Raw genomic sequence first — 24439 nt, forward strand, 5'->3', positions numbered from 1 at the left:
GAAATAATCATACCCACACGTTGACACTCATCCCCAGAAGAGTATGGACGCAGCCTAAAGTATAATTTACATGACTCCCTGAACCGGATGAAATTTTCACTACCCCCAGAAAACCTGTCCGGGAGAGCTACCTTCGGTTCAGGGCAGGCCTGGAACCCACCACCGGAACCAGCAGCCTGTGGACTCTGAATCTGCAAAACCATCGCACAGGGGTCTGCTACCTCCAAAGTCTAATTTTGCAGCTGTTTGACCAGTGCAGTCATAGCATCCATAGCTGCACAGATCAGAACAAAAAATGGCGGTATTGGCTCTGGATAATGTCACGGATGTTGTAGGGGAGAACACCAAAAGACAACAAGAAGGAAGGGAAAAGACACTAGGCCTCACCGCTAGGGAAGTAAAAGGGTCACCACCTATAAAACCCTGCTCCTGGCCCTAACTCCTATCCGTATGGGCACCTCTCGATGGTAGAAATGCCCATACACAGGAACCTAGAAAACCCTGGTGACCCTCAGATGCCCTAATAGTAATGACAGGGCAGAGACAACCCGCTCCTTCCCTGGTGAAGGAACCAGCGTCTCGCTGAGGCCTAGTAAACAACAAAGGTTGGGGGGAATACAAAACACAACAAGCAGAACACTTAACTTCTGAGGCTGATAGATGATGGACGAACAGGACTTCACCACGAACCACACTCCAGCTCTTCCAAAAACCAAATGAAGCTATCCAGAGCAAGGAGTGATGGGTAAAGTCAGACTAAATAGGGGGAGGTGAAGGTCACATGATCCACACCTGAACAGGGGGTGTGGACATACCAGCAACACACAGACAAAGTGAAACCAAAAGAGGCTGTCAGATAACTAATGTGCAGATATTCTTTCAGACCTTCTCAAACCTGTCACCGGGGTGACAATTATGGGTGTTCCAAATGCTACATATGTTTAATTTTCATTTACAGATGTATAGTAATGATAAAAAATAAATAAAGAATAAATATTGTAAAAAATATAGATAAATGTAAAAAGTAATTCCGCCTCTGCGCACCTAGGAACTCTGCTCCTCTATACTTCTGGTGCGATATATTGATCTAATTCGACCCAGGAGATATAGGAGCAGCGACCCCTCACCAAGGGGAAATCAGAGTGCTGATGCAGCAGCTAAACGCTGATTTCCCGTCGGAGTGGGGCGGCCGCCCATGTCTGTAGGAAACCGAACAATTCGAGTTCGGCGTTGAGGCCTCCCGGTAAAAGTGTGCTAAACTCAAATATTTTCCTAGATTTCAAACGAGACAACCTTCTGATATGATCCCTACCTCTCCAATGTTTTTCTACCTGTTCAAGCGCTGCAAAAATCATTCCTTTAGGGTCTTGGTTTAAAATGTTCTGATAATGAGTGTTTCTCATAACCTTTTCTTATGTTAGATACATGTTTAGCAATTCTTTTTTTCAATGTCAGTTTAGTCCGGCCTGTATATGGTTTCCCGCATGGGCATTCTACGATGTATATTACATTCATAGAGCTGCAGGTTAAGAACTTTTTGATTTCATGTATGAACCCATTTTGTGTAGACCTTATTTTTTGTGTTTTTTTGGGGGGAATGTTGAAATTTTGCAGCATATTTAGCCATTTATTTATGGATTCTTTGATTGTCTGGTTATATTTAATCGATGGTGCTATCTTGAGGCCAAGATTCGGGGCCTTAGTATGTTATTCGAGGAGTGTTTGTTAATATGGGGCCAATATGTTTGTCTTTCAGAATAAAGTGCCAATTTTGTTTAATAATTTGTTCTACTTTCTTATGTTGTGAATTGAATGGTAAGATTATACTGATAGTTTCTTCTTCTTCAGTTATCTTCATCGTAGGGGGGATATTTGTAAAAAAGGTTTGTCTGTCCAATTGGCTCACCTTCAGTAAAGAATGTTCTATTATGTTTATAGGGTATTCTTTCGTCAAAAATTGTGTTTACATTATTTCCGCTTCTTTTTTAAATTGCTCGCTAGAAGTGCAGTTTTGTTTTATTTGACGAAATTGGCCGGCCGGTGTATTAAGGAGCCATCTTGGCAAGTGGCAGCTAGAGTTTAATATATACCCAGTATAATATCTCACAATACGAATAATAGTATTAGGGCTCTCTAAATGGCCCTCTCGCTTGAGAGAAAAATCTTGTCTAGGGAAATATCTAATCAGCAAGAAAAAACAAAAGATTATATACTCAAAAATGAAAAAAGGCATAGAAAACGCATCAAAAACGTGACAAAACCGCAGTTGCGTTTTTTTTGCATAAGGTTGCTACTCATTGCGAACTGCATTCCCTATAGAGGATTTTTTGAAGAAATTGTTCAGTATGGACAATAATGAATCATTTTGGACACAGAAGGCGATCCAGTACGGATATTGGGAACACACAATGTCCCAGGTGATTAATCATAAGAGTGGGCAAGGCGTGGTGGGATAAGTAACCACTGATGAAGGAGTGAGTATACACTCCGAAACGCGTATGGTTTGATTCTCATATCCCAGGACCCACTCTAGACATCCATGGACATGAAAAAGTTCCCCGGCACCTAATAGGAAAAAGCGCTTCTCTCTCTGTGAACTTCTGCATTACCTCCGATACCTAAGACCCGACCGAGCAGCCGGAAACCGACATGCCTGAACACGTGGGACGCCGAACTGTCATCTCCAGGACCACGCGAGGTATCACAGTCGGAGAGCTATATCCAGTGTAACTGGACGGTGAAGCACTACGGCCGGAGTCATCTACAGGAAGGAGGTAACTGTCAGGTACCGACCGCTCCGTGGGACGCCACGTAGTAGCGGAGGTACGGACTGAAAACGAATACCAACTTACAAGGTATTTTACAGTTGCCAGCTCATGTTTGAATGAACATATGCACTTACAGCTCGTTGATATGAGACTTAATTGACCCAACTAAGCAAAAGGAGATGCAAGCTGACTATTGAGTATTTACTAACAACAGATAATCTGCAACATTAACCATTATTCATATCAGTGCACTGATGGTATCCCCTTATATAGGAACGAACGGCTATCAATGAAACAAAGATAGCCCTAGATAATATTAACAAATGCAAACAGAACAGTTATCAAGCTGTCTGTAGGATATAATACCTTTTATTACAGCATACTGAACTGAGAATATCCTTTCTGTCATCTCAATCAGATATAACCTCTGGGGAGTATCTATACCCCAGGTAATATATCGTATACAAAACCAAGGAAGCTATAGATTGAGAGGCCATACTACACACCAGCCCTCATCTATATGTAAACCTCAGCATTGACAACTTAGAGGGGGCCATTTGGATGAGACATTAATCACTGGACTTGTCTGCTGATTGCGTCATTTTATTTTGTGTTTACTCACTGTTTATTTGTGTGCAAGTATACAGAGTGGCATATATGTATCCGTTTATTGATCATTTGCAACTGTCTTGTCTTACTAATTTTTACTATTTTTTTTTATTAAACTTGAGTTTTAATAACCCACAATTTATACCTTGACTGAATGGTACCATTAGTTGAGTTCCTGACGCTATATTTTATTCCGAAAAATTAATCTAGCCAGCAAAGAAAGCAATATGGATAATCACAATACATTAGTAAGTGCCTGGTATTCACTTTGTCTACATGATAAATGCTATTTGCTGAAGTGACACATCCCCTTTAAGAAGATGCTGCAGAATTGTTATCTGATAGGGAATTCAAGCATGTATTAAAGCAAACATGTCAGGAGAGGTGACGGGTCCTCTTTGTAGGTCAACCCTGGTAATGCCTTATTATGTTTCTTTTCTAAAACGTAAGTGCAGAGCACAGCTGTGGTGTTACTCATAGCAGTAATGTTCCAAATATCATTTTACAGCTTTAGAAATGAATGTAATATGTCTGGAAATGACTAACACCACTGTTTGTATTTGTGATATTTCTCACCCAGGGATATAAAACTCTTTCTTTAAATTGTAAGGAAGTAAAATTTGCGTGGGAAAAAGTAATGGATCAGTTAAAGGGGTTGTGAAGGGGTTTTATATTTCAATATCAGATTTGGGGAAATCCAACAGCCCCCCCTCTGATCAACTATTTTTGAAGAGGAGAAAGGAGGTGGCACTCCATGGGAGCTCTGCTTCTTCTCCATTACACTGCCGTCGTCTCGGAAGTGCAGTGTAATTACAAGTACTCGCTCCATTCACATGAATGAATGGAGGGAGTACTAGTAATTACACTATGCCGCCGCTACAGGGGATATGATGGGCAGTGTAATGAACAGAAAGTAGCGCTTGTAAGGGGGCGCCGCTTACCCTTCAAATTGCTGATCGGCAGGGGTGCCGGATGTTGGAGCCCACCAAAGTAATATTGATGACCTATACAGATGACACCTGAATTCAGTGATTTAAGAGGTGTATCCTAAAACTTTTCTCTATAGAGTATATATGTGTTATGTGGGTTTCTCTGCCTCCTCGTTCAGCCGCTGGTCCCAGTGACATAAGCTTCATAAAGGGAGTCTGTTAGCTGAAAATCTGCTAGTGAACTGCCCATAATTTCTGGTAGAGGTGCCTCCCTTTATAATACATATACCTTTTGCTGCCAGAAGTCGTACTACAATCATGAGAAATGTATCTTTTAATCCGTATGCAAATTGGGTGTTTAGTGCACTGAGGGTTGGCCCAAGCTGCTCGGCCACCTTTGCCTTGCAGAGGTTTGCTCTGTACTTTGATTGACAGAGCCAGGCATCCCTGTCATCATTGTGCCTAACCCTGAAATCCCGTGCCCACACTGCTGCTTCAAACATCAACACATGGGCAGTACATAACTCTGTGCCAAGATTTGTGGCATCTAGCAAGTTGCAGACATCTCTTCTTATTGGCGCAAGTTAACAATAAATTTAACACAAAAAGAAAAGGTAGAGGGGCGGTCCAGACTCCAGATATTAATGGCCTATGAGCAGCTGTTCTCAGCAGCTCTTAGCACCTGAAATAAAACAGTGGATGGAGCTGGAAGCAGACAACTCTGTGCTTTTTTTATGTACTGGCTGTGCTGGATTGCTGTATCTCAGCTTCACGAGGTGATCCTGCTGCAGTTTCTGTGTTTGATCAGAAACCTGACCACCCGCGACTGCTAATGGCTATACAGATTTATGGGTTATTCTAATCTAATCCTGAAATACAAATCTGTTAGCAAAATCGGGGCAGAGTTTGCCCGTTTTATGTACTTTGTTGCCCTCCTGTAGCACTCATAAGATGTAACCTGGATATAAGAAATATTTTTATCCATGATCCTGGAGAACATTAGAATGTGATGGAAGCCTGAATAGATACTGCTCATAGAGCATTATTTCCCATTCAGACTTGAAGGATGGATCTGGCGGAAATACTGTCCAAATCTGCAATTCAATAAACCTTTTTCTTTAGGTTCTTATCTGTAGGTAATGACAATAATTGTATCCCTTTTTTACCCATTGCACCCCTAGTAAAGGTCAGAATGCCGTTAATTACTCCCACCATTTGGTTTCTGTAGAGACACAAAAGTCCTTTAGCTAGAGATTCAAAGAGGTCATATAGTCAGTAATCTGCATGTGTCTGTAATATGGCGGGTGCATTGCCTTGTTCTTAATTCTTAACCCTGGAGTCGGGGTCTGAAATCCCAGTGCCGTAGTGCTGTGTACACCCGGTCCCTGAGCGAAATTGCTCGGTGACCAGGTTACGATGGCTGCTCTGTATGGCAGGCAGCCATGTTTCCTAGGGGCACAGGGAGGTATTTCCGCCCCCCTGCAGCCCCGAACACTGTCTGGATTCCGCTGACATGCGCATCGCAGCTCCGGCTGCGATACAGAGCTGCAGGGTGAGCGGGGGGTGTCATGTGGAGGTGACGGGTGATGAACAAGTCAGCACCTGTCTCCTCCTAGGTCAGGCAGGGGACACCAGTGTTTTGGGTCCCCTGCCAGCTCTGCTATTGGCTGGAACAACGCTCCAGCCAATGGCAGCGCTATAGCTGCACAGGAAGAGGCAGAACTTCGCTGCATGCAGCCATTCTAGCTGGTGACTATGTGCAGAGAGGTTCTGTGTCTTTCTGTGCTGCTGTTGGCTTGCTGGGACTTGTGGTCCACCACCACTGCGATTTAACCCTTTCCTGCTGAAAGATGTGAACAAAAGAAGAACATCTGGAATAGCTGCACTGATTTATTCTTTTTCATTTGCAGTTCAAAATCCCTAAACCTCCCCCTGTCCTTTTTTTACCGACGCCTTTTGGTCTGTGCAATTTTTTTTTTTTGCTATTTTCCAGCTCGGCACCACTTTTTTTTGCGTGCGAGCTGTGACCGCCAAGTGCTGTTCAGTGCGTACCTGCCTGATTGATCAGCACCTGGGGATTATTTGTGCTGATTTTTTTGGGTAAAAAAAAGAACTGGTAGTTAGGGCTTTATATAAATATAGAGTTTTATATATATTGTGAGGGGTTAGCTCTTCTCTGCGGGTCATTCACACCGATAAGGCTACAGGACACCAGGTTTTAGGTCCAAACAGTTCATTTATTGTGATACACCAGCACAAGCAAAAGTACAAAAATAATAAACATTCCTGACTCGCCTAAGTCCCTGTTCACACCCTGTGAACACATGCGGCTTTCTCAGCCAATGTCCCACAGCCTACAGGCTATACAGAGCACAGTACACCCACTGTCTCTAGTCCAGTGTCTCTTGGGGAATAGTGGTCTTTCAGCCCTCCTGGCTTGGACCACACAGAGCCTCCAGGCCTCTGTCCACAGGCAACACACTCCCCCCTTGCTGACACCCTGGGAGGTGCTTTATGCCAGCCTGATTACTTCCAGCTTGTCTCACCTGTGGTGGAATAGGGGTGTGGACCCCACTATCCACCCCTTCCTTGCCTCTACCCTGTGTGAGACCTGTCACTGTCACAATAAATAAATAAATATATATATATTTTATTGTGGTAATGTGAACAGTGCTGGAAAGTGTGTTGTCCCACTTCAGGTACCTCAGATGGGTGAGACAGATAAAATCCAGAGAGTGGCAGTAGTCTCAGCAAAGCATAGTTTGCTGAGACATTTTTGTATACATTTTCTGGGCTGGATTTTACTTGGACTGGTGGCTAGGCTTGGTAGAGGGAGTTGCCAGTCCACACCCTTCCAGTACGGGTTTTCCTTTCTATCTGAGGTGATCGCAAGTGAGGCCTGCTGTAATCAGGCTGGCATAAACCGCCTCAGAGTAGGTCAGTCTGGGGAGAGATATGCTGTGAGATACAGAGGCTCAGTGCGTGGTCTCAGCTCGCCAGGCTGAGAGACCCCGGGGCACTGTGACAGCCCGAGTCAGGGCCACGTTAACGGGTGTAGTGAGAGCCCAGCCGGGCAGGTATTTGTTTTATTTTGATGTATGTGGGAATCTCACCATACCCAGTGATTATTAACTGGACTGTTCCGTGTATGAAAAATGTCCCAATAAATGCAATGTTTGGCCCTGAAAGCTGCGGTGAACGACGATTCTTGTGAGAATGACCCCCCAAGTACAGCGATTCCTTTATATATATATATATATATATATATATATATATATCAGTACAGACCAAAAGTTTGGACACACCTCATTCAAAGAGTTTTCTTTATTTTCATGACTATGAAAATTGTAGATTCACACTGAAGGCATCAAAACTATGAATTAACACATGTGGAATTATATACATAACAAACAAGTGTGAAACAACTGAAAATATGTCATATTCTAGGTTCTTGAAAGTAGCCACCTTTTGCTTTGATTCCTGCTTTGCACACTCTTGGCATTCTCTTGATGAGCTTCAAGAGGTAGTCCCCTGAAATGGTCTTCCAACAGTCTTGAAGGAGTTCCCAGAGATGCTTAGCACTTGTTGGCCATTTTGCCTTCACTCTGCGGTCCAGCTCACCCCAAACCATCTCGATTGGGTTCAGGTCCGGTGACTGTGGAGGCCAGGTCATCTGGCGCAGCACCCCATCACTCTCCTTCATGGTCAAATAGCCCTTACTTTCAAAGTTTTCCCAATTTTTCAGCTGACTGACTGACCTTTATTTCTTAAAGTAATGATGGCCACTCTTTTTTCTTTACTTAGCTGCTTTTTTCTTGCCATAATACAAATTTTAACAGTCTATTCAGTAGGACTATAAGCTGTGTATCCACCTGACTTCTCCTCAACGCCACTGATGGTCCCAACCCCATTTATAAGGCAAGAAATCCCACTTATTAAACCTGACAGGGCACACCTATGAAGTGAAAACCATTTCAGGGGACTACCTCTTGAAGCTCATCAAGAGAATGCCAAGAGTGTGCAAAGCAGTAATCAAAGCAAAAGGTGGCTACTTTCAAGAACCTAGAATATGACATATTTTCAGTTGTTTCACACTTGTTTGTTATGTATATAATTCCACATGTGTTAATTCATAGTTTTGATGCCTTCAGTGTGAATCTACAATTTTCATAGTCATGAAAATAAAGAAAACTCTTTGAATGAGAAGGTGTGGCCAAACTTTTGGTCTGTACTGTATATATACATGAAAAGTAGGGCAGCACTCCGTTGCCAACTGTAAAGTGGGTGCCAGCGGTAACCCCTCGATTCTGGGTAGTAGACAAGTCACAAAAATCCACGGCACTCCTTAAAAGTGAAAAATGTGCTATTTATTCACACGTCATACAGCAACGTTTCGGTTCTCTCTCAGAGCCTTTCTCAAGCCAAGTCTAGGCCACTTGGCTTGAGAAAGGTTCTGAGAGAGAACCGAAACGTTTCTGTATGACATGTGTGAATAAATTGCACATTTTTCACTTTTAAGAAGTGCTGTGGATTTTTGTGACCTATATAATAAAATTTTTAGCCAGTGTTCACTGTATTGAATTTTTATACTACAGTTTATGCACGCACGATCTGTGTGCGTGCTATAGAGCACCGATCAGTAGTGTACTCTGCACATTTGAGTTTTGTTTTTCTTTGTGTGTGAAAAAAAACTTGCAGTTAGTGTTAGTAATATATATATATATATAAATATATAGTTTCCAAAGATGAGGCAGCACTCCAATAGACGTAAAAAAGTGGATCCTTTATTCCCCTCTGTGCGACGTTTCAACCGTCTCAATGCGGTCTTTCTCATGCGGTCTTTTTGGTTTCTATATAAATATATATATATTTCAGTTAGTGTCAGTTTAGATTTTTGTAGTATCTGCTCATTTTTAAAAAAAAAAAATTTACATTTATTTTTTTGCGTGAAAAAATACCTGCAGTTAGTGGTATTCAGTTAGTGTGATATTTGCATATGCCATAAACTCCAGATTCAGGGTAATAGATTTTGGGTTTTGTTTGACTGTTAACTTTTGATGTGTTGCAGAAAAAAAATAGATTAAAATCTGCTGAAAAAAGTGAAATTTTTAAATTTCATTCCCATTTTCATTTAATTCTCGTGGGGCACCTAAAGGGTTAACAAAGTTTATAAAATCAGTTTTCAATAGCTTGAGGGGTGTAGTTTCTAACATGGGGTGATTTATGGGTGGTTTCTAATATGTAAGACCCAGAAAGTGACTTCACTGAACTGGCCCTGAAAAAATTGTGGTTTTGAAATGTGGGTCTAAACTTCTAAGCCTTCTAACGTCCCATTAAAATAAAATGTCATTTTCAATATGATCCAAACATGAAGTAGACATATGGGAAATGTAAAGTAATAACTATATTTGGAGTTATTACTATCTATTATAAAAGTAGAGAAATAGAAATTTGGATTTTTGACAATTTCTGGTAAATTTTGTATTTTTTTTAATAAATAAAAATGACATTTTTTTACTCAATTTTACCACTGTCATGAAGTACAATATGTAACGAGAAAACAATCTCAGAATGGCCTGGATAAGTAAAAGCGTTTTAAAGTTATTCCCACATAAAGTGACACATGTCAGATTTGCAAAAATCGGCCTGGGATTTAAGGTGAAAAGTGGCTCGGTAGTAAAGGGGTTAAAGGCTGGGTAGTTTAAAGGGTTTCTGTCACGCCACAAAACTCTTTTTTTTTTTTTTGGATAGTTAGATTCCTTATAGGGCGATATAGGAGAATATAATAGTCTTACTTACTTTCATGCGGCCGATTCTTTATAAAACGAAGTTTTATAATATGTAAATGAGGGCTCTACCAGCAAGTAGGGCGTCTACTTGCTGGTAGCCGCAGCAGCAATCCGCCCCCTCGCCGTGTTGATTGACAGGGCCAGCCGTGATCTCCTCGGCCGGCCGGCCCTGTCAGTAATTCAAAAATCGCGCGCCTCTGGTCATTCGGCGCAGGCGCTCTGAGATGAGGAGGCTCGTCTCCTCAGTGCGCCTGCGCCGATGACATCACTGAAAGAGAAGACGTCATCGGCGCAGGCGCACTGAGGGAGTGCTGAGGAGACGAGCCTCCTCATCTCAGAGCGCCTGCGCCGAATGACCAGAGGCGCGCGATTTTTGAATTACTGACAGGGCCGGCCGGAGGAGGAGATCACGGCTGGCCCTGTCAATCAACACGGCGAGGGGGCGGATTGCTGCTGCGGCTACCAGCAAGTAGACGCCCTACTTGCTGGTAGAGCCCTCATTTACATATTATAAAACTTTGTTTTATAAAGAATCGGCCGCATGAAAGTAAGTAAGACTATTATATTCTCCTATATCGCGCTATAAGGAATCTAACTATCCAAAAAAAAAAAAAAGAGTTTTGTGGGGTGACAGAAGCCCTTTAAGAATACTATTTTATCTTGTTTTTTTAAGCATAGCAGTAAAAGAAAGATGTTTCGATCTAAACATAACTTAAAGGGCTTATGCCATGATTGATGTGAAATTCAAAATGAGACCTCAAACAGTACACGATGACCTCCTACTAACAAAGCTAGGACCAGCCCTGTACCTCACATGGAACCAGAGATCTCCCCATTCATTGTTCACATTTCTCTGCTAAATTTACTTCAAGATGGCAGTTCGGGGGGGGGGGGGGTAGGAGTGCCCTTTCTCAGTTCTCTCCCTGTAAATGCCACAGCTTCTAACAGAAGATATGGCTGGTGACAGTTTAGGATTGAAACTGAGAGTGTTCGACCACCACAGTGAGGTGGATAAGAAATAAGGGCATGAACAAACAGGAGGCGGTGCTATACAGATACATTTTATTGAATAGCTCTTTAGCAATACTACATTTTTAATTACATGCAGATTCAGGTGCTGATTTGAGAAATGTAGAATATTCTTTCTGGCGCAACCCCTTTAAGGCATGCACTACACAATATTCATTCCACGGAACAAAATATCAGCTCTTTGGGCGTTTTCTTGGATCCCTAGATACACCCGTCGTTTCCATGTGACTTATTAATTGTTCGTCATGTGGATTTAATGGTATAGAAACGTCAGATCTTGTTTTCATCTTGACCTGACAACAGGGCCATTTGTCATTGACACGCACAGTTTCACTTCTAGTTCTAATTTTTACTCCTACTGTGATAAATATGTTCAGCTGATTTATTAGTTCATGTTCCAATTGTTGATTCTAGACCGAAAATCTAGAACCTCCAGGAAATGTAATACATATACAGTAAATAGGGTTTTCAAAACGCCATTCACATGTAGCAGCTTTTTCTGCTGCTGTGGATTGCAGATTGCAGTTTTTATTATGGAAGTTTAAAAAAAAAGTGATCTGATTGGTTGTTATATGCCAATCTGAATCCAGGTTCATTTTGTCTACAGCAGCGATCAGCAACCTTCGGCATTCGAACTATGGTTAAACCACAACTCCCAGCATGCACACTGTCTTGTCTGTCCTCGGAACTCCCATAGGTGTGAAGGGAGCATACTGAGAGTTGCAGTTTTGCAACAGCTGGTGTGCCAAAGATTGCTGGCCCCTGTCTACAGTATCAAAAATGTAAGCTGAACTCTGGTAGGTGTGGGGATGCCCCTTGTATACTTATTTAAGGAGGGTGCTGTTACGTTAAATGTGTTGGCCCAAGGATCGGTTATAAGTTTCTGATTGGTGGGGGTCCAACTGCTGGCACCTACCCCCCCCCCCAACCACCACCAATCACGAGAATGGAGGTGTGCATTCTGTGGGGCTGCTGTAGATGGGTATAAATATATTCATATCATTAAAACATGTGGATTACAGTGCTGCAGTACCCACAAAGACACATACCTAAAGTAATCCAATGCCCTGGAAAGCATTCTAAAATGTTGGCAGTCTGGCAACTATGTGAACCGGAAGATAGGAGGTAGTGAAGCCTGCCAGCTGTGGGAGCATGTGCTTGCAGACTGTGCAGCCAGACATGTGGAAGTAGGTGTGGGTGGAAAATCTGTTTATCTAGCAGGGTTACTCACTCACTGTGTTATGAATAGACTATTAAAGTCGGAGAATACAGACATAATGTGATATTTTTTATATTGGATATTTTTCTTTATTAAAAAAATAAATAAAAATCCGTCATAATAATAATATTCCTTACACTACATCTGTAATCACCCATGTTGTCTATGTAGTCTTTGTGATATCCCGGTAGTATTATGTGCTACACTACATATAGGAAAGCCATATCATGATAAACATGATCAAAATTCTTTTTGTTTTCTTTTTTTTTTTTTTTGCTTCAGACGTGACTATTTCTAAACCAAAACCATGTAAAAAAAAAAAAAAGTAATTGGAAACCCTGTGAAGGCTCCACGAGTCACGCCAGTGGTCATGACTCACTACTTCTTTGCCAGGTTTTTTGTTTTGTTCTCTTTTTCAGGCCATGTTCTTGGATAAGAGACTTCCAATTACGCAGCTTTGCATTCCTGGGCCTCTATTCATCCGGTTTTGTTGCCTCCTCCCCAGTGAACGCATGCAAGCAGCAGGCTTCCCTTTCTATTGTCCTCTCAAAAATAGTTATCATCAACATTGATAAAGCACAAATGTTTTACACTCAGTACTACTGGAGAAAGGCCAAATACGTGAACAGGAGCAGAGCCATTAAATAAAACCTGTCACGTGTCTGTTTAAATCATGTATTTGTTAAACAATTTTAAGTGTTTTTTTTTTTCTTTTTTCTTTTTACATTTTGTATGTCATATCTAAAAAAAAATCCTCAAATTCTACATGTTTCGTTTCTCAGCAGTCATCTCATATTCATTTACACACACAATAACTTATATGTGTGTTATACAGATAACATAGGACTACACCGTTAACAATAGGTCATTCACAAAGTGCACCTCCTCCCCCTCCCTGCACATTCACCTCTGAGCAGGTCACAGCGCATGCTCACAGCACTCTCCCATTGGAATCATTGAACATCTCCAGACTACAGGTTTGTAGGGTTCATGTGGCTACTGTAAAGCATATCTCGAAATGCTGTAATTAACAGCTTAGCCAAGAACGCTGCCCCATAATCATGTACAGGAAGTAAAATTAAAATAAATTACAAAAGGAAAATAATACAGAAAAACATATGTATCAGTGCAGTCTCTACCTCTGACTGACAGCCCTCCCTGTATGAATGTGCATACAGAAGTAGTTGCCATTTATGCATAAGGACCACCCAGTTGACTTGCAGGATTACTTTTCAGTTATCCCCCGTAGCATATATGAAACATTCATACCTACCTGCCGCTCCAGTCCTGCAACCTGGCTCCCACTCTTCCATCTTCCGGTGCTCGGATTAGTTATGGAAATGGTCATGTGCGCCAATGACTGCCGCTTGGGGACACATCACTGTTGAAGCTAGTCATTAGCTGCAGCAGCATATGTGAACCCTTCCATGCGGGGACTGGAAGTTGAGTGAAGACAGCCAGGAGCCACAGAGTCTGAACTGTTGTGGCATATTTACATTATTTTTTTTTTTTGTGTGTGCAACACGCTCACATACTCTGTAATTTTCTATAATAAAAACCTGTAGAAAGTGACAGAAAATTACTAAACATGTCACAAAAACATGCTATTAAAAAGTGTAAAATTTGCTGCCTGTGGGTGTAATGTAGCTTCAGGATAAATATAATTCTGCAGGTGCTTAACTTAAAGGGGTTGTCCCATTTCAACAACTTATCCCCTAGCCACAGGGTGAGGGATATGTGTCCACTGCTTTATTGAAATTGGGGGGGAACAGGGGCACCCTTTCTTGTGATCAGCAGGGGCCCCAGTGGTCGGAGCCCAGTCAGTCAGACACATCTTAAATCCTTTGGACAGGGGATAAGCTTATATACTGGGACAACCCCTTTAACATTCAACAGGAAGGATTATATCCTGTAATTTAGCATCTAATGAGACGGATAATGTCTAAGATTGTTGTCATTTAGGACAGGTAAAAGCAAGCTTTGAATCGGTTGTCTCATGAAGACAACCCCTGTTCTTATGTCCCATGAACTTCAAAGAAAAGGTTTACTCTCTATGAGCCAGAGCAAAGAGCTACTCCATAAGAGCGGTGCTCATACTTTTAGACTCAAGCTGTCCATTATAACATTTCCTGGCTAGTTGACTACAAATACTTGGCTGCAACCTACTTTGGTGAAATTGGCTGTGTTCCAGGAGGTCACCTACTGAAAGGGGTTGTCTCTGATGAGGTAAAGTGAGATGGACTAAATGAAGTCCAGACTGACTGTGCTAGTTCAGAAGTGGTTAGAGAGAACTGTATATTCATATATTTATCTTAGTCTTTTCCAACAATATTTGAGCTGCTGACGATTTGCAATGGTCTGAACTAGTGTCTCCATGTTGATTTGGAGAGCAGACCGCCCAAAGCATTCTATGTAATAATGCTAATTTCATCTAGGGTCTTGAACAAACAGAAGGTGAAAATGTAATGGTATGGAACCAAACTCAATAACCCTTCACAGTTTCTTTGTAGCCCAGCAGGGAGCATCTTTGTTACCTAGCAATGGCTAGATAGCTAGAGCCAAGCGCTAGACAGCAGTTGCATTATTTTTAAAGATTGTACCCACAATACCGACAACTGTAAAGGCAGCTTGATCGAGCAAGAAAAACGACTGGGCAGACCTGCAAAGAGAAGTATACTTACTTTCTCCCTCCCTCTGAGTTCCAGCTTCTTTGCTCCTTAGGGGAGGGGCATAGGTTTGCCATCAACCCCCCCCCCCCCTCCAAATGGTGGCCAACCCTTTTAAGGTGACAATTGCACTGTTAAACTGCCCGTACACATTAGATCAATGTCTTCTGATGACCTGATGATTTTGATGGGATATGCTGATAGTCTAATGAACATGGCGGTAGCCATGATGTCCGCTATCAAGGAAAAAAAGGATGTTTTGTTGGATTTCCTGTTGCTGTTAGGCAAGCATACCTTGAAAAGTGGAACCTTACACTGAAATCAGTCTAAAAAAAGGTGCGGTCTAAGAGATCCTTCTGTTCTTCACCAGGAAACCTTGCAAAGAAGTTTGAACTCGATGGTCGGATGCCCTGGTTGTGAATATCAGAATGTTCGCCTATTGACATGGGACACGTCAGTAATGAGGCACATAAGGGTAGTGAGACAAAAGCTATGGGTCAAAACCGGGAGGGCAGTGAGGGATGACAAATTATGAGAGAGAAGCAAAGGTAGTTTCAGAAATAGAAGCCAAAAATGTGATACACAGGCTGAGACATGGGTAGACTAAAGAATCAATTTATGGGATAGAGGCAGAATCCAAGGATGACTACTTGATGTGGAACCCCTGCTGTGTTAAAGGGGTTGTCAGGGATTGGGGACATTGGTGTAATAGTACTAGAGTGATATACATATTACATACATGCATGCCCTACCTTTGCCACATATTTCTGAAGCCGTGTTTTCATATAGGAAATTCTTAGCAGGAAGTGACTGTTTTCTTATACTCTGTGACGTCACTGGGAACTGATGGGCGGGCTTTAGCGCTGCTCTAGCCACTAAAACGGCTAGGGCAGCGCTAAAGCCCGTCCATCAGAGGCGGTGACGTCACCGAAGAACACTACTGGGTGGAAGCCTCCGCCTGGCAGATGTAGCGCAGGGCAAAGGAGAGCATCGGAGAATGAACTGCTTCGATGCTCAATTCGGGGGATGCCTGGGTGAAAATGGAGGTTTGTCCGGGTTCAGCTCTGAACCCGGACAACCACTTCAAGATAGACCACCATGCGCCACCTTTTGCTGGTTGCCATGGCAATGTGGCATGTTCTCCAGCAGGATGCAGCGGAGCCGTGCCAGAGTGGGATGTGGTAGTAACATGCCTAAATCTTGTCGCATAGGGGAGATGTGTTGCCAGAGGTTTATAGCCTCACCTTGTTCCTCTCATGCTATCATGCTAAGATAACTGTCTGCCGAACATATGACGGACTGTATAATGTGTATGGCGAGCTTTAGTACAAAGCTTTCTATTTGGAATTTTAACAATCAGAAACTTAACTGCAGTCATGTTTTATTAACCCCTTCACTACCGAGCCACTTTTCACCTTAAATCCCAGGCCGATTTTTGCAAATCTGACGTGTCACTTTATGTGGTAATAACTTTAAAATGCTTTTACTTATCCAGGCCATTCTGAGATTGTTTTCTCATCACATATTGTACTTCATGACAGTGCTAAAATTAAGTAAAAAAAAGTAATTTTTATTTATAAAAAAAATACCAAATTTGCCAAAAGATTTTGAAAAAATTTCAATTTCTCGACATTTATAATAGATATTTATAACTCCAAATATAGTTATTACTTTACATTCCCCATATGTCTACTTCACGTTTGGATCATTTTGAAAATGACATTTTGTTTTTTTGGGACGTTAGAAGGCTTAGAAGTTTAGAAGCAAATCTTAAAATTTTTAAGAACATTTGCAAACCCCAATTTTTTTCAGGACCAGTTCAGTTATGAAGTCACTTTCTGGGGCTTACATGTTAGAAACGACACATAAATCGCCCCATTTTAGAAACTACACCCCTCAAGCTATTCAAAACTGATTTTACAAACTTTGTTAAACCTTTAGGTGCCCACGAGAATTAAATGAAAATGTGAATGAAATTTGAAAATTTCACTTTTTTTTAGCAGATTTTAAATTTTAGTCTATTTTTTTATGCAACACAAGAAGAGTTAACAGCCAAACAAAACCCAAAATCTATTACTTTGAATCTGGAGTTTACATAAACACCCCATGTGTGCTCAAAACTGATGTATGGGCGCACAGCATGCTTCAGCGTGATAGGAGCACCATATGGCTTTTGGAGAGCGTATTTAGCTGGAATGGTAATTGGGAGCTATGTCGCATATGAAGACACCCTGAGGTGGCCCTACAGTGGAAACCCCCAAAAAGTGACCCCATTCTGGAAACTACACCCCTCAAGGAATATTTCAAGGTGTGTAGTGAGCACTTTGACCCATCAGGCATTTCACAGAATTAGGAAATGCTTGGCTGTGAAAATGAAAAATCCAGAAAAAGTTGCTTTACACCTTGTAAAAGTGAAAAATGTGGGTGTAACAGGACAAAATGCACCCCACATTTTGTTCCCCATTTCCCCCCCGAATAAGCCAACACCCCATATGTGCTCAAAAAATGATGTATGGGCACGCAGCAGGACTCTAGAGTCAAACTGCTAAATATGGATTTTGCTGGCATGAATTGGCAGACATTTATTTTAGGTGCCATGTCGCATTAAATAAATTCCTCAGGTCCCCAGAAATGAAAACCCCAAGAAGTGACAACATTTCGGAAAGAGCGCCCCCGTTCCTTTCAATTCTTGTTGAGGAATATTCAACTGTTTAGTTAAGAGGACAATTTTAAGTGCATCTATTGCTTTTGCCATCCACCTTGCTTGATGCAGAGCCCCTGGGATCCTGAAACTGAAGTCATTTTTAGACCAACCTCCTAGGTACAGGAGTGAGAGTAGTAATAAAAGTGATCAAAGTGTGCAACCTCTAAATATTATCCAATCTTCTTGAAATTTGGAATATATATATCTTTTGCATCACTGCAAAGTCTGCAAAAAATAAAACACCCTAGGGAACATCAAGGTTGAAATTAAATTAATGCTCCATGGATGAATGGTAGATTCTGAAACAATCTTTGATGCACAGGCCAGGTTTTTCAGGACAGGTTTCACAATGGTAAATGGTGTCTTTCCTTTTCCCCCTTTTGGAACACACCCTGCATCTTTTTTGGGTCCTTCCCGTCCTCGCTGTTTGGGGGACTTCACCAGGAAAATGGTGCAACTCGGGCAACGTAACTTGCAGAAGTACTGGGGCCCTCCATTGATTGATTTGGAAGAATGAGGGCCTTTATCACCACCTCTTGAAATTGTAGGAATGTTCTTGTCTGGCCTCTAGATCTAAAAATAGTACGTATGCACTGTACAGCTCCATCTGTACGAGGTGCACGGCCAGCTTTTTGTACCACACTTTTGTTTTTCGTGTGGCACTGTAGGGCTTCAGAACTTGATCTTAAATATCATTCCCTCCCATGTGCCTGTTGTAATCCAGAATGCAGTCTGGTTTGGGGACAGTGGTAGTGGTACCACGTACAGTGGCAGGGGAGCTGATGTTACGGTGAATAGTGGTCAGTACAAGGACATCCCTCTTGTACTTAACCATTAACATGTTCTCATTGAGAAGAGCATGGCTGTCTCCTTTTTATTAGTGGTTGCCCTACCAGGGATCTAGGGAGGCCTCTCTGATTTTTGCGCTGGAACTTAGTGACCGGAACAGTGGTAGACTTGTGTAGTAATTATCCACGTATAGATGGTAACCCTTATCCAGCAGTGGATGCAGTAAGTCCCACACTATATTCCCATTAACTCCGGGGACGGGGGCAGCATTCTGGGGGTTCAATCTGGGTGTCCCCCTTTCATAAACCCGGAACTTGTGAGTGTACCCAGAGCTACTCTCACAGATTTTATACAGTTTTATGCCATACCTTGCCCACTTGCTGGGCAGGTACTGGCAGAATCTTACCCTCCCTTTGAAAAGTAACAGGGATTCATCTATGCAGACGTTTTGTTCTGGGGTGTACACTTCTGAAAACTTTGCGTTGAAGTGGTCAAGGACGGGCCTAATTTTGAACAGACGGTCAAATGCGGGGTCATTCTGGGGTGGGCACTGTGCATTATCGTAATGAAAAAACGTCATTATTGATTGGAATTGATTACGGGCCATGGTATTACTGTAAATTGCAGTGTGGTACAAGACATCCGCACTCCAACACTGATTAATCTTCTTTTTTTTTTTTTTTTACTAGGCCCATATGCAGCAAGAGCCCCCAAAAGGTCATCATCTCTGCTGCATTTACTGGGGTCTAACCTTGAGGTCTAGCGTATGTCAATGTAGGGTGCTGGGAAATAAATTGCTGGGCGTATAAATTTGTTTGGGTTACCATGAAATTTATAAAATCTTCTGAGAAAAAGATTTTAAAAAAATCTATTACAGTGAAGCCCACACAGTCTATATGAATTCCTGAGTTGCCCACAAACTCAGGAATTTGAGGCTGATAATTCTCGGGGTGGGGTCCATGTGAGCTCACTCTGGGGGGCTGCCTCCTCTGCTACCCTGGGGTGCCTTCTAGATGGTCCCTAATCAACAGATGATGAGGAGGAGTAGAGGAAAGTGGCGTCCTCTTCTCCCTCGCTAGCAGTCTCAGTATCGGAGGCAAGAATGGCGTATGCCTCTTCAGCTGAGTACACTCGTTGGGATGAATGGGACATTTTTATTTTATTGGGGTGTAACGGGTGAAATGTGTAAACCTTTATTTAGTGTGAGGGGTGTGTATGTAGTGTTTTCACACGTGAAGGGGCTTGTAATAAACTTAAAATTAAATTTAGAAGAAAAGTTGTAAAAAAAAAAAATGTCTTCTGCACAAAAGTCTTTGCTGCCAAAAATAAAAAAAACTTGCAGTGCAAAATGAGCAGACACTACTTATTGGTGCTCAGTGGTTGCAAAATGCACATACACAGATGTAAAAACCTAAACTCACTCTAACTGAAATATATATATATATATCTACCACTAACTGCAGTTCTTTTTTCACACACAAAAAAATAAAAAAAATAAAAATGTGCAGATGCTACTGAGCAAACTACTGATCGGTGCTCTGTAGCACGCACGCAAGGGACAGGGACGGAGGGTGGTTTAGGGATCTGGAACAGTTGCAGATGAAAAAAAAAATCTGTGCAGCTATTCCAGATGTTCTTCTTTCTTCTTTTGTTCTTCTTTCAGCAGGAAAGGGTTAAATCGCAGTGGTGGTGCACCACAAGTCCCAGCAAGCTCTGCACGCAGTCACCAGCTAGAATGGCTGCATGCAGGGAATTTCTGCCTCTTCCTGTGCAGCTATAGCGCTGCCATTGGCTGGAGCGTTGTTCCAGCCAATAGCAGCGCTGGTGTCCCCTGCCTGACCTCGGGGAGGACAGGTGCTGACTTGTTTAGCACCGGTCACCTCCATATGACAACCCCCCCCCCCCCCCCGTGCAGCTCCGTATCGCAGCCGGAGCTGCGATGCACATGTCTGCCGAATCCAGCCAATAGCAGCGATCGGGGCTGCAGGGGGGCGGAAATACCTCCTTGTGCCCCTAGGAAACATGGCTGCCTACCGTACAGAGCAGCCATCGTACCCCAGTCACCGAGCGATTTCGCTCAAGGACCGGGTGAACCTCGCTGGTATCCTAAGGGTTAATGGACAGCATATAGTATGGGTAGGGATCGTATCATCATAACGAAATTAATTCAGAAATCATCATCATCATAAAGGTTTTTTTGGGATCAGGCTATTAATGGTCTAGACTCTATCCTCGAGCTAGGTCATCAATATCAGATTGTTGTGGGTATGACTCTCAGCACCCCACCGATTGGCTCTTTGAAGGGGCTGTGGCTCTTGTTTGAGCAGTGCAACCTCTTCATTGTTTACTTGGGACAATCTACTTAGTAGAGGCTGTGCAAGGTATGGCCGCTTCATCCCAATAAGTGAAACCCTAGGACAGGGATCAGCAACCTTGCGCACTTCAGCTGTGATGAAACTACGACTCCCAGCTTGCACGCTTGCTTGGTTGTTGTCAGAACTCTCATAGAAGTGAATGGAGCATGCTAGGAGTTGTAGTTTCACAACAGCTGGAGTGCCAGAGGTTGCTGACCCCTGACCTAGGAGCTACTCTGGATAAAGTTAAAGCAGAGGCTTCATTATTGAGGTTAGTTTGGGACATAGGAGTAGTGATGTGATAAGCCAAACTATAGACAAATGTATCCTATGTAGATCCATACATTGCATGTGAAGTTTGATGTCCTCATCACCCTACAGCAAGCTGTATATCTACAATAATATTACATCTTATCTTAGAATTGTAAATTATTATTTTTCTTATTTATGTACTGTGCATATGTTTTTTTTCTCTAGAATTTACATTCTGTAGGTGTCAAATGTCTTTACCTGTGACTTTTATACATGGCTCATGTTCATTCTCCTTCACATTGAGATTAGGTGCTTGGAATGTGGAGGCTAATGGCCAGTCCTAATGTAACTTGCAATAAAGGTGAAGGGAATTTCTACCTATGGATCTTTGCCAGGGACTATTATACTGTTCCTGGCATGACATACATGCAGATTGTTGACTATGGGGTGAAAAAAGTAGTGAAGCGGCGCAGATGACAGATCCGAGCTTTCAGCAGAGGAGGTATCACCTAGACTCTTCCACACAAGGACATCCCTTTTTAATTTGGTAGAGTCTCTGTGAGGGAAGGTTTATGTTTCACAATTCGAATATTAAATTGTTCCTCAGAATTTAGAGGGGTATTACGATTAAAGAGTACAATGACATGTTAATCATACAAGGCAGAAAGAATGCGTTGGAATCACTGTCAGGTTTCTGAAATGCATCAGAGGTCTTCACATAGTATAATGTGAACAGAGCCTACAATGCCTTACCATCAAATCTCCTCCTAGGTCCACAACCTCTAGTCCAGTGTGGCTCAAGAACTAGGCCGCAGCTACATCGGTTCCATAGTAATGGCATCATCACAGTCTAGTTGTCACACTGGAGAGTAGTCTTGGAAGATCTTCCCTCCATCTGCCCACCTCATTTTAGATTAAAAGCCAAGCCTGTATAGATTAGCCCTGCCTGCCACACATAATGTGCTGTCAGCAACAACAGGACCTTCACTGCAGCAATTATCCTCGCATTGATCACAAGCCTATTTTATCAGAGCTGCAGAAGATTTTTTTGCAATCCTGAATTCCCAGAGAATGGAACAACTTGTACATGTACAATTTCATATTCCTTTCTACAGGGTGGCCCACAAAAAAGTAGCCCGCCTCCAATATCTCCAAATCAAACTGCCTAATAGTAAATCTGGCTTAGTTGTCCATAGCAACCAATCAGAGCTAAAGTTAAAAAAATTTCAGAGCCCTGTAGAAACTGTATTACAGAACTGTATTTTAGAACTGTATTATAGACTGTATTAACTGTATTATAGAAGTTGGCCCACTTATTTAACCACCTCCCGTCCGCCCATAGACTATAAACGTCCTGGAGGTGGTTCTCTATTTCTGAATGGACGTTCCAGAGCGTCCGTTCAGAAAGTGCAGCTGCACGCTAATCATGCAGCTGCTGATCGGGTTGCCCGCTGTCAGTGACAGCAGGGCAACCCAGAAAGAAGGCAGGGACAGTTCCCAGGTGACCGCCGGGACCGGAGAGGGCAGGAGCTGTGTGAGGTCTTTCAGAGACCTCGATCAGCCCTGCTCTGAGGCTGTACAGCGCAGAATTATGCTGTACAGCCTCTCTGGGGGGTGTATTTCTCCTGTAACTGGGGCTACTATGTCAGCCCCAGTTACAGGAGAAATCAACAGTGAAAAAAAAAAGAAAAAGTGAAATAAATGTCCCCCAGAGGTCTTGTATGACCTTATGGGGGGCGAAAAGTGTAAAATAAAAAAAATAAAAAATAAAGGGTTGAAAAAATTAAATAGAAAAAAGGTTTCACATGTAAAAAAAAAAAAATTCCCCAAGTAAGAAATAAAACAAAAATGTTAAAAATAGAAAAAATAAAATAAAAAATACATATTTGGTATTGCCGCGTCCGTAAAAACCAGCTCTATAAAAATATCACATGACCTAACCCCTCGGGTAAACACAGTAAAAAAAAAAAACTGTGTCAAAACAAGCAATTTTGTCACCTTACATCACAAAAGGTGCAACACCAAATGATCAAAAACGCGTATGTCCCACAAAATGGTACCAATAAAACCGTCACCTCATCCCGCAAAAAATGAGCCCCTACATAAGAAAATCTCTCAAAAAACTATAGCTCTTAGAATATGGAGACACTAAAATATCATTTTTTTGGTTTCAAAAATGCTATTATTGTGTAAAACTTTAATAAATAAGAAAAAGTATACATATTAGGTATCGCCACGTCCGTAACAATCTGCTCTATAAAAATGTCACTTGACTGAACCACTCAGGTGAACGCTGTAAAAATAAATAAATAGAAACTGTGCTAAAACAACCAATTTTTTGGTCACCTTGCCCCATAAAGTGTTATAATGAATGATCAAAAAATCATATGTACCCAAAAATAGTAGCAATTAAACTGGCAGCTTATCCCCTAGTTTCCAAAATGGGATCACTTCTTGGGAGTTTCTACTGTAAGGGTGCATCAGGGGGCTTCAAATGGGACATGGCATCTAAAAACCATGTGGAGTTCCTTTTCTTCTGTGCCCTGCCGTGTGCCCATACAGCAGTTTATGACCACATGTGGGGTGTTTCTATAAACCGCAGAATCTGGGTAATAAATATTGAGTTTTGTTTGGCTGTTAACCATCGATGTGTTAAAGAAAAAAATTGATTAAAATGGAAAATCTGCCAAAAAAGTGAAATTTAAAAATTTGATCTCCATTTCCCTTTAATTCTTGTGGAACGCCTAAAGGGTTAACAAAGTTTGTAAAATCGGTTTTGAATACCTTGAGGGGTGTAGTTTCTACAATGGGGTCATTTATGGGGGTATCCACTATGTAGGCCCCACAAAGTGACTTCAGACCTGAACTGGTCCTTAAAAAGTGGGTTTTGGCAATTTTCTTAAAAATTGGAAGAATTGCTTCTAAACTTCTAAGCCTTCTAACGTCCTAAAAAAATAAAATGACATTTCCAAAATGATGCCAACATAAAGTAGACATATGGCGAATGTTAAGTAATAAATATTTTATGAGGTATCACTTTCTGTTTTAAAAGCAGAGAAATTGAAATTTTGAAAATTGCGAATTTTTCCAAATTTTTGGTAAATTTGGGATTTTTTCATAAATAAAGGTGAAATATTTTGACTCAAATTTATGACTGTCATGAAGTACAATGTGTCACGAGAAAACAATCTCTGAATGACTTGGATAAGTTCCAAAGTTATTACCACATAAAGTGAGATATGTCAGTTTTGCAAAATTAGGCCTGATCAGGAAGGGGGCAAATGGCCCAGATGGCAGGTGGTTAAAAAAAAAAAGTGTTTGAAGGGGTTGG

The 24439-nt window shown here is 41.8% G+C and overlaps 1 protein-coding gene across 1 annotated transcript in view; it reads left to right on the forward strand.

Annotated features, from left to right (window-relative positions):
* LOC120995285 (protein argonaute-3) overlaps nt 1-24439 on the forward strand; it is a 144880-nt gene that overhangs the window by 62909 nt on the left and 57532 nt on the right. The gene's annotated exons all lie outside the window — the stretch shown is intronic.

The sequence above is a fragment of the Bufo bufo genome, chromosome 3, assembly GCF_905171765.1.
Source record: "Bufo bufo chromosome 3, aBufBuf1.1, whole genome shotgun sequence".
Classification (NCBI taxonomy): Eukaryota; Metazoa; Chordata; class Amphibia; order Anura; family Bufonidae; genus Bufo; species Bufo bufo.